Here is a 13,387-nt window from a genome sequence, read left to right on the forward strand (position 1 = left end):
CACAACAAACTTTGGAAAATTCCTAAAGAGATGGAAATACCAGACCACCTGACCTGTCTCTTGAGAAATCTGTATGCACGTCAAGAAGCAACAGAACTGTACATGGAACAACAGACTGGTTCCAAATAGGAAAAGGAGTATGTCGAGGCTATATATTGTCATCCTGATTATTTAACATATGTGCAGAGTACATCATGAGAAATGCTGAGCTGGCTGAAGCACAGTCTGGAATCAAGATTGCTGGGAAAAAATCAATAACCTCAGATGTGCAGATGGCACCGCCCTTGTGGTAGAAAATGAAGAAGAACTAAAAAGCCTCTTGTTGATAGTGAAAAAGGAGAGTGAAAAAGTTGGCTTAAAACTCAACATTCAGAAAACGAAGATCATGGCATCCGGTCCCATCACTTCATGGGAAATAGATGGAGAATTAGTCAAAACAGTGTCCGACTTTATTTTGGGGGCTCCAAATCTCTGCAGATGGTGACTGCAGCAATGAAATTAAAAGATGTTTCCTCCCTGGAAGAAAAGTTATGACCAACCTGGACAACATATTAAAAAGCAGAGACATTACTTTGTCAACAAACATCCGTCTAGTCAAGACTATGGTTTTTCCAGTAGTCACTTATGGATGTGAGAGTTGGACAATAAGGAAAGCTGAGTGCCGAAGAATTGATGCTTTTGAATTGTGGTGTTGGAGAAGGCTCTTGAGAGTCCCTTGGACTGCAAGGAAATCCAACCAGTCCATCCTAAAGGAAACCAGTTCTGAATATTCATTGGAAGAACAGATGCTGAAGCTGAAATTCCAATACTTTGGCCACCTGATGTGAAGAGCTGACTCATTGGAAAAGACACTGATACTCTGAAAGATTGAGGGCAGGAAGAGAAGGGTATGACAGAGGATGAGACAGTTGGATGGCATTACCAACTCTATGGACATGAGTTTGAATAAGTTCCCAAAGTTGGTGATGGAGAGGGAAGCCTGGCGTGCTGCATTCCATGGGGTCACAAAGAGTCAGACACAACTGAGTGACTGAATGAACTGAGGTTGGTCATAGCTTTTCTTTCAAGGACCAAGTATTTTTTTTTCATGGCTTCAGTCACCATCTTCAGTGACTTTGGAGCTCAAGAAAATAAACTGTCACTGTTTCCATGGTTTCCACAGCTATTTGCAATGAAGTGATGGGACTGGATGCCATGATCTTTGTTTTATGAATGTTGGTTTTAAGCCATGTTTTTCACTCTCCTCTTTCACTTTCAGTGAAAATACACCTTTGGTTTCTTATATGACTCAATAGATGGTGTAAGAATAGCTTGACTATATATATATATATATATATATATATGTATGTATAAAGAATCACTTCAAATCAGAAATAACCCTAACGATGAACAAAATGAGTTCCAATGTTAAAAATATTAAGCAAGAAAAACTTTATTCTATTAATTTTGCCATCATCAATGGAGTGGCTTAAGAGATGGCATTTACATTGAAAATTACCATCAGTCTCTCATTTTAACTCCCAAAGTTACCTATTGTCAACTAGGTTAATGCTGCCATTTCATCTACAAATAAGTCTGCATCAATGAAAAATTGATTGGTCTTTCTATGAAGGAAATGGAAAATTTTATTCTAGCCATGTTGAGGATTATAACCCAGGATCAATCTCTCATAAAACTCTAAGAACCATTTTGCCTAGTAGCAGTCAAAGGAAAGTTATTTAAATTTTTAAGACAGAGAATGCTGTATTTGTTGTTGTTGTTTAGTAGCTAAGTCATGTCTGACTCTTTGCAGCCCCATGGACTGTAGCCCACCAGACTCCTGTGTCCATGAAACTTTCCACACAAGAGTACTGGAGTGTGTTGCCATTTCCTTCTCCAGGAAAACTTTCTGATCCAGGGACCAAATGTGTGTCTTCTGTGTTGGCAGGAGGCTTCTTTACCACTTGATTACTAGGGAGGCCCCAGGCTGAACATTAAATGATGTATAACTGAGTGTACACAATCCAGATTCAAGTAAGTAATGGGTCATCAGTCAACTTGGCCCCATATGGGATCAAGAACAAATCTTATCTTTTAAGAAATTGTCTTGCTGATGCTGGGAGAATGTAGCTCTTTATGGTTGAATGGGTACCTCTGCTAATAGGGGACTTTTGTTTGATGTATAATGTGGACAAACATTGCACAGTAAAGGGGAGAAAGGAGGCCAAAGACTAGAGAAATATTTTTGTCTAAAATTTCTTGTCTTTCCATAAAGCATGAATTTTATTTCACAACTGTTTTAGCCACACAAAGTTTGGATAAGTAGAATTGCCCTTCCAAAGTGCCTAAAAATATAAATTTTCTCTATTATCCATATGAACAAATTATCTCCTAAAATTCTGGAATGCTAGAAGACTTCTCTGTAAGAGTTAGTTTAAAAATATGTTAATATTGGTTTACTTACCATAAATTACTAATTCATAAGAATATTTCAATCTGATCTGAAGTCTATCCACTTTTTAGAGATTTCCTTTGCTCCCTCATCTTGGATCAGCAAGCCTCAGTAAAATACTTAACATCAGATAAACACTTCTGGGGCTTCCCAGGTGCTAGGTGGTAAAAAATTCATCTGCCAGTGCAGAAGACATTAGATACATGAGTTCAATCCCTGGGTGAAAAAGATCCCCTGGAGAAGGGCATGCAAACCCACTTTAGCATTTTTGCCTGGGGAATGCCATGTATAGAGGACCCTGGTGGGCTATACTCCATGGTTTGCAGAGAGTTGGACATGACTGAAGCAACTTAGCACACACACATAAACACTTCTAGAGGGAAGCTGGTTATGGCAGTGACAGTCAATGTGTAAAACATGAAATAACAATTTATGAAAGATTAGTATGGTTATATTATGTAAAGATTAGTCTTGTTATATTATGAAATTTTAGTTATAAAATGGGAATTGTTCCCTCGAGTAGGAAATGGCAAGTTGCTCCAGGATTTTTGCATGGAAAACTCCATAGATAGAGGGGCCTGGGCTATAAATATGTAGTCCATGTGGTCACAAAGAGTCAGACATGACTCAGAGTGACTAACACTTTCACTTCTCTTTCACTTAGTGACTAAACAACAGCAACATCAGAGGCATACACATAAGCATTCTATGAACACAAATTGTAATTGTGAGGAATTCATTACAACAGCTTTGAAATATTTTCATATTATTCCTTGAAGTTTGTTATTTCCTCAATTTCTAATGAACATATTTACTCTCATAATAATATCACACATTTTTTAATTTAATTTTTTAACTTTACAATACTGTATTGGTTTTGCCATATATCAACATGATATCACACATTTAAACTTAGAAGCTTCACTTTCAGAAATGCATCATTCTTCCCCTACTTGTTTCAGTTACAGAGTATTAAGTATTTCTCTAGAAACAGTTGCTCTACCACCTTAGGAATAAGTTTAGAGCATCACAAAGGAATATCACCATAAGGCTCTTCATTGTGTAGTTCCTAAGGGAAAAGACAAGTAGCTTTTCAAAACTTACATAGCTGCATTTAGTCCTTGAACTTTTGTCCTTGGAGACATGCAAAGCAATCTTCCATGGTAGTTGGTCCATAAGGATGACCAAATGTTGCATTATCAATCTCTAGTATATGAGGTACCCTGGAGTTCTCAGGATGAGAGGCAAGACTTACTTTGCTCTGCCTACATAAATCCCTTTTTTAGACATAAATTCAGAGTAAATTTTACAATTGATTAGGTCCTGGAGACAATTTATATGTAGATTTACTTCTTTTTATCAAATAAAACAAAATGATTGCATAATATTTTAAAAAATTACTTCAAAGAAAACAAATATCATATGATAGAAATTTTCCACTGAAATGGTTTTCATATCTTATTTTTGAGCAAAATGTGAAGTTGAAATACTTATAGACAGGTAATATTGGAAAAAAGTGTCTTCCAATTAATTTTTAATTAATTTAATTTCCCCATCAACTTTTGCTTCAGGGAAGTATTATTCAAAAAATTGGAAAGTTTTGGTAAGAATGAAAAAATTGAGGATATTATCAGCTGAACATGCATACGGATACCATTTAGACTTTAAGTAATGCCAGGATTTGTGGACTCAGAAGTACAAAGTTGATATAATCAGGATCTGCAAGTACTATGAATATTTTAGATACATAAGTTTGGAAAAAATTTAATTTTCAATGGTCAAGTTCAGAAAACACCATATCATTTGCAGATTAATGCTAATATAGAATCTATTAATTTAATGTGGTCTATTAAAGTCCACTAAGATTGAAATTTATATTTCAATATATTTATATTCTGAGAACAGAATATTTTCATTTAACTTTATTTCTCTCTTGAAATATTTCATCTTAAACATTTTTTTTCCAAAATTTTCCCTATTTTTAATGTGTTATTCTTAGTATTTTTTGAAATCCTTTTCTAGCTCCACCATGTAAATGTCCTATGATCCTGTTTGTATTCTGTGGTTTCTTGTAGTGTGAACAAAAGTTTCATAGAAACTAAAGATGATGCTACTTTTCACAAGAGAGGGCTTCACTTTCTCTTTAAAAAGGCATGAAAGATGACAGGATGACTGTGTTTATCCAACTATTAATTGAGCTGGGACTGATCTGTTTGAATTCAGACCTCATTTTTCTTCCATTCTGTCCTTGTTCGGGAGTAGAATTCCGGTGATGTTGACTGGGAAGTGGGCCCCTCTCTCTTGCCATCTCTCTCTCTCTCTCTCTCTCTCTCTCTCTCTCTCTCTCTCTCTCTCCATCTCTCTCTCTCTGTCTCTCTTCAGCCCTCAAACACTGCAGAAAATGCAATTTTAGCATTTTGGAGGTGTCAACTTGAGCCTCCTGCCCTACACAACTTCATGTCACAGCGAATCTTGAAGTGGCTGCTGGCCTTGTGGTGATGCAGGCCTCTTGCCTCTGGTGAACGAGAGACCAAGAGAGATTCCACCTTGTCTTTCCAGTTCAGTATGAATCTACAGAGTCTGATCCCCTCATGCTTCAGAAAGAAACACCCAGCACCTCTGTGCCTGACTTAAAGCAGGGTCCAAACCTGGAAACTGTTTTGGGAGGAGACCTGCGCTCCCTCTGTCGCTGGTTCTTCCCTCCAGGAGGATGTGGTGTCTTCTGAGCAGCACAAGACAGCAGGCGCGTCCAGTCTGCCTCTGTGGCCCAGAACCGGCTCCTTAGAGTCTTCTGCCCACTGGCCCATCCCATTTCCTGTGGGGAGAAACAGCTGTGTGCTTAGGCTTCCGAAGCCCAGTTCGTCTTGTCATCCCCTCTGACTGCAGAAAGCTCCACTGTTTTCTCTTTTCTCCCAGAGCAGTCACAGGACACAGGTCAGAGTCAGGAGTGTTATCACAATACTTAATATTTGCACTGTTTGGGGCAATATCAAAAGTTTCTCTCTGTTCCTCACAAGTTCTCCACTTACTTCTGTCATTATATGGACCATCCTAAACAATATCTCTCTATGCTCAGTTTCTCTGTCGTGTCCAACTCTTTGTGACCACTTGAACTGTAGTCCACCAGGCTCCTCTGTTCATGGGATTTTTCCAGGAAAGAATACTGGAGTGGGTTGCCATTCCCTCCTCCAGGGGATCTTCCTGACCTAGAGATCAAACCTGTGTCTCTGCATCTTCTGGGTCTCCTGCACTGGCAGGCAGATTCTTTACCACTGAACCACCTGGGTAGCCCTATCTATCTATGTGTGTGTGTGTGCCCATTCACTCAGTTGTGTCTGACTCCATGTGACTCCATGGACTGTAGCCTGCCAGGCTCCTCTGTTCATAGGATTTTTCCAGGAGGAGTACCTGAGTGGGTTGCCATTTCCTCCTCCAGGGGATCTCCCCGAACCAGTGATCGAAACTGTGTCTTCTGCACCCCATGGTCTCATGCACTGGATGTAGACTTTTTATCACTGCACTACCTGAGAGGCCCCGTATCTATCTATAGATGGTGTTAGTTGCTCAGTCGTGTCTGACTCTTTGTGACCCCATGGACTGTAGCCCGCCAGGCATCTCTGTCCATGGAATTCTCCAGGAAGGAATACTGGAGTGGATTGCTATTCCCTTCTCCAGTGGATATTCCCAACCCCAGGATTGAACCTAGGTCTCATGCATTGCAGGCAGATTCTTTACCATGTGAGCCACCAGGGAAGCTCCATCTATCTATACCTATCACCTGTTTTCTGTCTGTTCATTTACTTATTTGGTCTCAGGGCTTACTCAGGCACAGAACATTGCTAATGTTCCACGAGGAAATACAAACTTCTATAGTGAAACCTGGCTCCTGCCAATGCAGATGACACAGGTTTAATCCCTGGGCTGGGACAATCCCTTGGAGAAGGAAATGGCAACTCACTCCAGTGTTCCTGCCTAGAAAATTCCATGGACAGAGGAGCCTGGCAGGTTACAGTCCATGGGGTCACAAAGCTGTACATGACTGAGCACACAGGCACACATGCATAGTGAAACCTGTGAATATCTGCTGAAAGCACCACAGTTTTCCCTGAACACTTGTGGAACCTATCATGTACCCCAACACTGCATTTTCAAGTGTGTTTGCATCAGTCAGACAAAAAGCAGCTCACGTCTCTAAGGTTACAGCTCCCTAAGTTTTAAACCATTTCAGTTCTCTTTTCCTGAATAACTATTCACTTTTATCAACAGATAACATTTGTACCTTATCTTTACTTTTCTACTCATTTTTATTTAAATCCTGCTTTTTTTTTTTTTGCCAGTCACAATTTCTTTATTTTTTTTTATTTATTTATTTTTATTTTATTTTATTTTAAAACTTTACATAATTGTATTAGTTTTGCCAAATATCAAAATGAATCCGCCACAGGTATACATGTGTTCCCCATCCTGAACCCTCCTCCCTCCTCCCTCCCCATACCATCCCTTTGGGTCGTCCCAGTGCACTAGCCCCAAGCATCCAGTATCGTGCATCGAACCTGGACTGGCAACTCGTTTCTTACATGATATTTTACATGTTTGAATGACATTAAATCCTGTTTTAATCACATCCATCCATCCAGAAGTAAAAGTGCTCTCTCATTTCATAAAAACTGCTCCCTGTGTTTTTCATTTTGACACATGCCCAGCATATAGAAGGCATTCATGAAAAATACAAATTTGTAAAAATAGTTAATCACGCATGTATCCCTTACCTATAAATACCAATTGCAATTGCTACACTGGTTTTACTTCTAGCTCTTTCATCTATATATAGACATAGGATTCATATGGCATGTAGTACTTATGTCTAATTTTTTCCTCTTAACTAATTTATGTTGCTAATGACACAGATATAAATCTCCCATACATGGAAATGCTTTCTTTAAAAAAAAAAAACATTTTTATAAATTAAAAATAAATGTATACATATATTTATTTATGAATAATAAGTACATAATATTTTACAGTATGCAAGACACATTCATGCTTTCCCAAATTTTGAGATCTTATATTAGGTCACATTCATCTTAGAATAGTCTACAAGCTCTGTTCAGTATACTATATCACATAATCCTTTTTTCAAATATTTTGATTCTTATTATTTAACATCTGAGATCCTTGAATTTGACTGAATTATACAACTTTTCATATTCTTTCTCTCTTGTAGGATTTCACTTCTTAACAATGCTAATCTGTTTCTATATTTATAACTGTATAACTAACAAGCATATATATATATATATATATTATATATATATATTTACACATCTATGGACAAAACTCTAAAGTGGTATGTTTATTTTCTCTCTATAAGTAAACAAATTGTTTTTAGCAAATTTAAATATCTTGTTTACTATTATGGAATTAAGACATACTATCCTTTCATGTGTATTGAAGTCTCTTTTTCCCATCTCATGCTCAACTTCAGAAAGATTGAAGGTTATTGAAACAATATATACACTGTAGGTTTGGGGATGTGTCATTGTGTTTTGTTTACTTGCCTGTTAAACACTTTTTTTTTTTCAAATTTTATTTTTAAACTTTACAATATTGTATTAGTTTTGCCAAATATCGAAATGAATCCACCACAGGTATACCTGCGTTCCCCATCCTGAACCCTCCACCCTCCTCCTTCCCCTCCCCTCCCTCTGGGTCGTCCCAGTGCAACTCAAAACCTGTGGGACACTTTAAAAGCAGTCCTAAGGGGAAAGTTCATAGCAATACAGGCATACCTCAAGAAACAAGAAAAAAGTCAAATAAATAACCTAACCCTACACCTAAAGCAACTAGAAAAGGAAGAAATGAAGAACCCCAGGGTTAGTAGAAGGAAAGAAATCTTAAAAATTAGGGCAGAAATAAATGCAAAAGAAACAAAAGAGACCATAGCAAAAATCAACAAAGCCAAAAGCTGGTTCTTTGAAAGGATAAATAAAATTGACAAACCATTAGCCAGACTCATCAGGAAACAAAGGGAGAAAAATCAAATCAATAAAATTAGAAATGAAAATGGAGAGATCACAACAGACAACACAGAAATACTAAGGATCATAAGAGAGTACTATCAACAATTATATGCCAATAAAATGGACAACGTGGAAGAAATGGACAAATTCTTAGAAAAGTACAACTTTCCAAAACTGGACCAGGAAGAAATAGAAAATCTTAACAGACCCATCACAAGCACAGAAATTGAAACTGTAATCAAAAATCTTCCAGCAAACAAAAGCCCAGGTCCAGACAGCTTCACAGCTGAATTCTACCAAAAATTTAGAGAAGAGCTAACACCTATCCTGCTCAAACTCTTCCAGAAAATTGCAGAGGAAGGTAAACTTCCAAACTCATTCTATGAGGCCACCATCACCCTAATACCAAAACCTGACAAAGATCCCACAAAAAAAGAAAACTACAGGCCAATATCACTGATGAATATAGATGCAAAAATCCTTAACAAAATTCTAGCAATCAGAATCCAACAACACATTAAAAAGATCATACACCATGACCAAGTGGGCTTTATCCCAGGGATGCAAGGATTCTTCAATATCCGCAAATCAATCAATGTTATACACCACATTAACAAATTGAAAAACAAAAACCATATGATTATCTCAATAGATGCAGAGAAAGCCTTTGACAAAATTCAACATCCATTTATGATAAGAACTCTCCAGAAAGCAGGAATAGAAGGAACATACCTCAACATAATAAAAGCTATATATGACAAACCCACAGCAAACATTATCCTCAATGGTGAAAAATTGTTAAACACTTTGGATTCACCTTTGACTCCTCCCTCCCTTACCATCTTGCCAGGTCCCTCATCAGTATATGTATTTTATTTGTCTTCTCACAATTTTCACCATGGCAGCACTGGTCTAATGTGCCATCAACTCTTGGCTAAATTGTTGTGCAGTCCCCTGCCTGGATTTCTGCCTTCCATTTTGCCATTCTATGGTGTATGCCTGAACCAATAGTTTAGGCAGAGCGAGTTTCTTAAATTGTAATTTGGATCATGTCACTTTTCTGTCTGACTCCCTCTGTGTCTTTTCTTCACTCAAACTCTAAGCCTGTACATATACAGACATGATCTAGACCTCTTTTCCTCTCTGGAAACATCTGTTTCACCTCTCTTTCCCTCTTTATTCCAGTTCTGATCTTTTTGTTATTTCTTGAACATCCTAGGAGATCTTTTCTTCCCAGAAAATCTTCCTTTAGAAATTTTTATGCTATGAGGATCTTACATCTATTGTTTTTTCTCTTAACCAATGTATCTGACTAGTGACACAGGTTCAGTTCTTCCTATCATGTCAAACATCTTTTTCTCAAAAGAAAGAAAAAGAAATCTTAATCTTTTTTCAAGCCTTGTGGGTGATTTTCATGAACTATCTCTTGAATATGTCCCCTTCTTTGTATTACTCTTCTTATCTATTTCAGAATAGCTTTTTCCTAATTTGTTCTTTTATTTTCCAAAATGTTGGTAACAGTGATATCCCAGGAAATTTCTTAAAGAATGCTATTTGCACATCACTGATACTCTCATTTATTAGCCATTGAGAGGTTGTAAAATGTGTTACACTGTTATTAAAGGCCTTCATATATATGGCAGTAAATAGCTTGCTAGACTTCTTTTCTACAGCTTTTGTTTTAGAATTCTATCCTAGAGCAAAATTCATATATTTGTTTATATGTTAATGGTCCTTCCCACTTACATCACCAGATTCTCTAGCAAGCTTTAGATCTACATACATTGAATCTGTTTAGTTTTGGACCAAACAGAGTAACTTGAACAATAAAAAGTACTCAGTAAAAATGTGTTGAATGAGCAAATTATAACTAATGAGCATTTCCTTAGCCATTTTTCTAAGCTATGTTTCTAAGATATTATAAGATATGAATGTAAGCATAAAATTGAAGATATAGTGAAACTTGAGTGATGGCATTTTTCGAACAAAAAGCAATGGTAATATCAAAGAAAACCATGCCAATGAAACATTTCAATTGTTGTCTGCAATAGCAGTGCATTTGACAGGCACCCGTTGTTGGAGTTTTCTATTAATTTGAGTCAATGACAGTTTCTTCTAAATTCATGGTGAGTTCTTTCAGAGTTTATTATATAGTTTGTTAGAAAAAAATATATCAGGTTTTCAAGAATGAAGCCATTAAGTTGCAAAACAATGAATGGTGAAATAGAGTGATTTTTAGTCTCCTTGTCAAACTCAACACTTATGTCTCAAATTGCATGAGTCTTGATTACAGTTGTGTTTGTTATTGTATTTGTTACACAATGTTTAAAAATATTTTTTTCAGATTAATATTAGATTGGAAAATCCACGGACAAAACTTTATCAAGTGGAGGTTCTCTTCTGCCATATTGACCATTTTGCTGCATCTTTTACATCCTTATTCCTCAGACTATAAATCAGTGGGTTTAGCATGGGGATCACCAATGTATAAAACATAGCAGAGACCTTCTCCTGTTCCAAGGAATACTGAGAGCTTGACTGGTTGTAGCTGAAGGTCACAGACCCATAAAATAAGGTCACAGCAGTCAGATGGGAGGCACAAGTGGAGAAGGCTTTGTGCCTTCCCTCAGCTGAGCTGATTCTCTGGATAGCAATGATGATGTGACTATAAGAGATCATGATGATAATAAAAGTGAACATTGCAATGACCCCAGAGAATATCAAAAGCAGCATTTCATTGTTATGAGCAACTGAACAAAAGAGATTCAAAAGAGGGGGAATGTCACAGAAATAATGACTCACAATGTTAGGACCACAGAAGTCTAGTTTTAGCAAACATATTGTGTGTGTCAGGGAGTTAAAGAGTCCTCCCGAGTAAGATAAAAGAACCATCTGAATACAAACCCGTTGGGTCATAATGACTGTATATAACAGGGGCTCGGCTGTTGTGACATAGCAGTCATAAGCCATCATAGACAGGAGAATGCCTTCTGTAGTTACATATAATGCAAAAAAGAAACTCCGTAGAACACATCCAGAAAAGGTGCTGGACTTATGCTTTTAAAGGAAATTGACCAGCATTTTACGGGAAAAGACAGTAGAGTTGCCAGGAGCCACCACGGGAGATCCCACCCATGACAAAGTTCATGTGGAAGAGACCTGACAGGCAAAGGTGGATCAGGCCTCGAGGGACCTTCTGAATCTGCTCGAGCATCTACCCCAAAACCAGAATCTGTTGTCTTACTATTTCGTGCCATTCACCAACTCTTCTGACATTAACAGGGGGCTATCCCCAACCACCTTTCCCTGGAAAAAGTCAACTTAGGTTTTTAATTAATAAGTCTCCTGGGCATGAAAGGAATATTTCTATTTTAACCCCTCTGTTGGAATTCAAGCTTGCCTGACAGGTTTATCCATACTCTTGCAATTAACACACATGATTGTTCACAACTCCCCAACCTGGAAAGGCACGGGAAGCGAAAACATTCTAAAAGTCCTAATGAGCATAGGGTCCTTTAAGGGTGAAAAATTATTAGAATAGATAGTACTGGTAAAGGGCTTCATTATTGGGCCGATGCTTTCTGCCAAGTGCCCATATCCCTTATCCATTGTGCACCTGGGAGTGCATTGGTTAACATAGTTGGAATGTATGAAAAACAAGTAGCAGCCTTGGAATTAACCACATCAAACCTTTGAGCTAATTGGTTCTTTCTTTGTTTTGACCCACTGCACCTTTGCTCCATGAGAATGTAACTCTGTTTAGTACTTTCTGAGGCTGGGAGAAATAAAGAAAAAACACTTTAAGGGAAAACAAGTTTTCTGGCTGATCAACCTTTATCAAAAAAGAGTCATAATATGTCCACAGGCCTCCAAAGCCAGAAGATATTGTACACAACATTGTTTATGGGAAAGGTATGCAGAAAAAATCCTGGTTTTGATAAAGACAAAACAGTTGTAATGTTTGGGCTGACTCCGTATGACTTTGCATCTTTCATTTCCCTCTATGTACAAGTCAAGGTATAAAAGTTCCTTTTGAAAATAAAGTTATGGGCCTTGCTCAGCGAAGCTTGGTCTTCCCGTGTCATTCTTTTTTTTCCTTTTCTTTCCTTTTCTCTCTCTGTTCTTCTTTCAGAATGACTCCTTGGAACATAGGAGCTTTATTGGCTTTCTGTGTAAACCAAGGAAGATCAAGCCCTGCTCTCTGCTTTGATATCCTTATTGCCTAAGCCGACATCCTGAGGATACCCCTGGATCCTACTGGGGCTGGACCCCCGTATAGAGTAGCAGATATCACAAAAAGAGAGGTTGCCAAGGAAGAAGTACATTGGAGTATGAAGCTTGGCATTTAGTCAGATTAATATGATCATCCCCCAGTTGCCTATCAAAGTGATAAAATAAAGAAGGAGAAAAAAAAAAGCAGAAAGAGAGGGACCTGCAATTTATAATTTTCAGTTATACCTACCAGAAGGAATTCCTTCACACCTGTGTGATTCCAATCTGCCATGCCTCCAGGTTTGCATAGCTCTTTAGCTGCAGAATAAGATGGTATCACTCAGACACACACACACACACACACACACACACACACAGAGATAGATAGATATATGATTTCTCCATGATCTGGTGTCCATAATAACAGGAAACATCTAGGTTTAGCCTGTAATTAGATGAAAAAATAAATTACCTCCAGCACCAGACCTTGTGTTTGCTAGACAATACATTTATAATGACTCACATTTTTGAAACTAGAGATTATTTTATTCCTTCCTTCCACATAGTCAACATTACAATAAGGAAACTATCTTAGACAATGAAACTACTAATTGGAAGAATTGACATTATAACCCATATATGGCTTATATCAACCACCTGACTTGGTCAACGGCACATACAAATTCTCTGCTTACAAGGGTTACAAACTTTGTGATAGAAATTA

General features: G+C 37.6%; 1 pseudogene; it reads right to left on the bottom strand.

Moving 5' to 3' along the window:
* Window positions 1-10,833: 10,833 nt before the first annotated feature.
* LOC139180345 (olfactory receptor 5J3-like) lies at window positions 10,834-12,955 on the bottom strand (annotated as a pseudogene).
* Between the last annotated feature and the right edge of the window lie 432 nt (window positions 12,956-13,387).

Source organism: Bos indicus, chromosome 28, assembly GCF_029378745.1.
Source record: "Bos indicus isolate NIAB-ARS_2022 breed Sahiwal x Tharparkar chromosome 28, NIAB-ARS_B.indTharparkar_mat_pri_1.0, whole genome shotgun sequence".
NCBI lineage: Eukaryota > Metazoa > Chordata > Mammalia > Artiodactyla > Bovidae > Bos > Bos indicus.